The sequence below is a fragment of the Chiloscyllium plagiosum genome, unplaced genomic scaffold (genome assembly GCF_037043375.1).
Source record: "Chiloscyllium plagiosum isolate Xiang-an unplaced genomic scaffold, Cpla_swu_hap1 HiC_scaffold_44, whole genome shotgun sequence".
Taxonomy (NCBI): Eukaryota; Metazoa; Chordata; class Chondrichthyes; order Orectolobiformes; family Hemiscylliidae; genus Chiloscyllium; species Chiloscyllium plagiosum.
The window spans coordinates 46,777,799-46,782,252 of record NW_028270182.1 but is presented as its reverse complement, the minus strand read 5'-3'; positions in this window follow the sequence as shown (position 1 = coordinate 46,782,252).

The following is a 4,454-nucleotide window of genomic DNA, read 5'->3' as shown; positions in this document are numbered from 1 at the left end:
GCAGATGGGCTTTTTCTCACAAATGATAATGGTTTCATTTTAATTATATCAATTTCCTTTATTAGATATCAATGGATGGCAGTAGATTGTGAGTCAATGACTTGAGCACAATACACTGTCTTACATCTGACAGATTCATTGCAGAGAACAAGTTAAACATCTCAAGTGCAATTATTTTGTAACGGACACGTGGTTTGAAGAGACTTGAAGAAACAGCTGTATCGGATTTAACAAAAACACAAACGACAGTTCATTCAGCAGTTGCACTGAGGCTGAGGAGGACACTGGGATATCATAATGGTGGTATTGGACAGGATTGGTATGTGGGGAGGATATGGAAATGTAAATCTGTGCAGGACAGAAAGGATTATGGAGTTTGAGAGCAGTCTGGTTCCTTCTCACATATCAGTGAGTAATTTGTAAATAGTAATTTGCTTTGTATAATTTACAAGGAAAGGATTTTTTGATTCGAAGTGAAGACATTGATTTCCATTTTCTAAATTTAACATATATTGAGCAGAAATTCAGTTTAACCCAGTTTAACAGTCAAAGAGAATGACTTACTAGCAACACCAACTATAGCGCGGATGGGATAATAACCACCTTGAATAATCCAAAGGATACCCTGGATCCGCCATGCTAATGATATCCAAGGCTGAGAAAGATAGTAAAGACCAAAGGATAAACTCCTGTCCATTGTTGGAACATTCGAATGTAATGTTCTCAGATTCTGATCTCTCCATCCCTTCTCTCTGGAGGTGCTGATCCTTGTTAGTGCTGTCAGTGATGCTCCCTCTCACACTATGGGATAGCACATTGACAGAGCCCATTGATCGTTTATCGATGGAAACCTCCACTGGGATAATTAGGATCCACAGAGATTGACAATAATCACAGTCAGTGAACAAAAAGCTTTCAATTTAACCCCTTTCAATTCAATATTGATTTTATTAAAATTCAAAATAACGTTTAAAACTTACACATTCAGGATGAGAAATGCGGGAGTGACTGAGGGAAATGATGTTGGAGATAGCAGATTTCTTGTGTGTAATCATTCAATCTACCTTGGATATGGGAGTAATGACAGAGGACTGTTGGAACATAAGCCAGTTTCGTCATTTATAAATGGAAACATACAGCCTGAAATTATTGATCAGTGATTATAATGCTGAGTTAACTTTTATAGTCCAAATCTGGTGGGAAAGGGTGCTCAAAACAACATGGATTATAACAGGCAAACTGCACTGATATGTTAACAGGGAATTGTACGTGATAAATACAATTCAGATTGTTATTCGAGGATTAGAAGGAGCAAGTGAGGGTCATGCTGTTCATGTTATTGATGTCAATGAACTATGATGAAGTATCATTTATTGGATTTCAATTACTATGTGATTATGACATCGTGGAGGTGACAGAAATCAGAGAGAATTGGAGGAAATTGCAGATGAGACTGAAGGGAGAGATAATGATATTGCCAGTTATCAGTATTGGAACATGCCACTTTATAAATCATAAGGTCATATTCAGGACGCACCTATAGTGAGGGATGAGGACAGCCAACTTTAGCCGTCAGACCAGAAGACATCGGAGCATAAATTTGGCCTTTCAGCCCATTAAGTCTGCTCCGCCATTTGATCATGGCTTCTCGACGCCACTCTCCCGCTTTCTCTACATAACCCTTGATCTCCTTGACAATCAAGAACCTATCGATCTCAATATACTTAATGACCAGGTCTCTACAGCTTCTGTGGCCTTGAATTCCACAGGTTCCCCACTCTCTGGCTGAAGAAGTTTCTCCTTATCTCTGTTCTAAAAGGTCTTCGCTTTATGCTGGGCCCTTGGGTCCTAGTCTTTCCTATCAATAGAAACATCTTTCCAACATCCTCTCTACCCACGTCATTCAGTATTTTGTAAGTTTCAATTAGATCCCCACATATCCTTCTAAACTCCACCAAATATTGACCAATGTTCTCAAATGTTCCACATGTGTTAAGCTTTTCATTTCTGGAACCATTCTTATGAATCTTCTCTGAACATCCTCCAGTGCCAGTGCATCCTTCCTGAGATATGGGGCCCAAAACTGCGCAAAATACTGAAAATGTAGTCTGACCAGAGCCTTATACAGCCTCAGAAGTATATCGCTGCTTTTATATTCACACCCTTTTGAAATGAATGGCATCCTAACTACTGACAACCTGCAAGTCTACCTTGAGAGACTCCTGGACTAGAACTCCCAAGTCTCTTTGCACTTCAGACTTCTGATTTTACTCCAAATATTGAAAATAGTCCATGCCTCTTGTCTTTCTGGCAAGAAGCACGACCACACACATTCGCACACTGTACTCTATCGAGCAGTTCCTTACCCAATCTCCCAACCTGCGCACATCCTTCTGCAGGTGAAGGGGAAGAGTGCAGATGCTAGAGATCACAGTCCAAAAGCGTGGTTCCGGAAAATCACAACCGGTCAGGTAGCATCCAAGGAGCAGGAGGTGTGACATTTCAGGCATAAGCTCTTTGTCAGGAGCGAGTGGGGTGGGCGGAAGGTGGCTGAAAGATAAATAGGAGAGGGTGAGGCTCGGGGGATGGTAGCGTGGAAAACGATAGTTAGATGAAGGTGGGTTGTGATCGTGAAGGTCAGAGAAGATGGAGAGATTGGACAGTTCAAAGGGGCAGTACGAAGTTGGAGTGTTAGATCCGAGATAAGGTGGGGGAAGGTGAGTTGAGGAAACTGGTGAAATTGACATTGATAGCGTGTGGTTGTACGGTCCCAAGGTGGAGGATGAGATGTTGTTCTTCCAGGTGTTGGTTGGCTTGAGATTGACAGTGAAGCAGCCCCAGGACTGGCATGCCCTTGACGGATTGGGAGGTAGAGTTGAAGTGTTCGGCCATAGGGTGGTGGGGTCAATGTGTGTGTGTGTGTGTGTGTGTGTGTGTGTGTGTGTGTGTGTGTGTGTGTGTGTGTGTGTGTGTGTGTGTGTGTGTGTGTATGTGTGTGTGTGTGTGTGTGTGCGTCCCCGAGATGTTCCCTGAAACGTTCGAAAATTTGACATCCTGTCTCCTCAATGTACAGGAGAGGGGAACAATGGACACAGTACAATGTCTACGGAGTGTGGAAGGATCCTTTGGGGCCTTGGATGGAGGTCAGGGGGAAGGTGTAGGCGCGCGTTTTACACAACTTGGGATGGCAAGGGAAGGTGCCGGGAGTGGATGATGGCTTGGTGGGGGGTGGGGGCGTGGGCCTAATGAGGGAGTCGTGGAGGGAATGGTCTCCGCAGAATGCTGATAGGGGTGGGGAGGGAAATATATCTTTGGTGGTGGGGTCTGACTGGAGGTGGCAGAAATGGTGAAGGATGATGACTTGTATCTGGAGGTTGGTGGGGTGGAAGTTGAGGACCATGGGGGTCTATCCTTGTTGTGGTCGGCAGGGTGAGGTTCAAATGCCGAGGTGTGGGAAGTTGAGGAGATTCAGTGGATCACGTTTCTGCAAGCTCTCCACCTCTTCAATGCTATCTGACCCTCTTCATATATCTTTCTTTTTGAACAACTGGCTATGTGTGTCATGGTGTTTAGTGCGGCTGCTTCACAGTGCTAGGGGCCCAGGTGCGATTCCCAGCTCCGGTCACTGCCTGTTTTGAATTTGCACATTTTCCCCATATCTGCATGTGTTCTGTTTTCCTCTTGCAGTCCAAACATGCGTAGATTAGGTGAAATACGTATGATAAATTGCCCATGCATTAAGTTATTAGTCAATGGAAAATGGGTCTGGTTGGGTTATTCTTCGGAGGGTTGGTGTGGACTTACTTTTCCAAAAGGCCTGATTCCACACTCTAGTGATTCTAATACTAAAAATTAGCCAAAGTGCCCTCAGTTCCTTCATCTAAATCGTTAACTGTACAATGTGAAATTTGGTGATCCCAACACTGAGTCTTGTGGAACAATGCTTGTCACTGACTGCCATCGTGAGAAGGCACATTTTATCCTTACTTTCTGCTAGTTTTTATCGATGCTAGCGCGTTGCCTCTGACACCAGGGATCCCCTTTCTCAATAACATCCAGTGTAGCAATTTGTCAAAGAACGTCTTGAGTTGTGGGTAGATAATATCCATTGGTTCTCCTAATCTGCTCAATACGTCCTCAAAACATTCTAGTGGGTTTGTCAGGTATGACCGCCCCTTGATGAAACCATGCTAACTCTGCCCTGTTTTACCATCTACATCAAGTATTCAGAAATCGCATCCTTCACGATGGATTTCAGGATCTTACCCACAACTGATGTTAGGTTAATCAGTCTGTAATTTTCTGTCTTCTGTCTTAATCCCTAGTTAAACGGGGTGTCACATTAGCGATTTTCCAGTCCACTTTGCCCTTTCCTGATTCTAGTCATTCCTGCAAGATTACAACTAATGCTTGCACTACATCTTCAGCTATCTCACTTACCAGGCTTGTGTGTA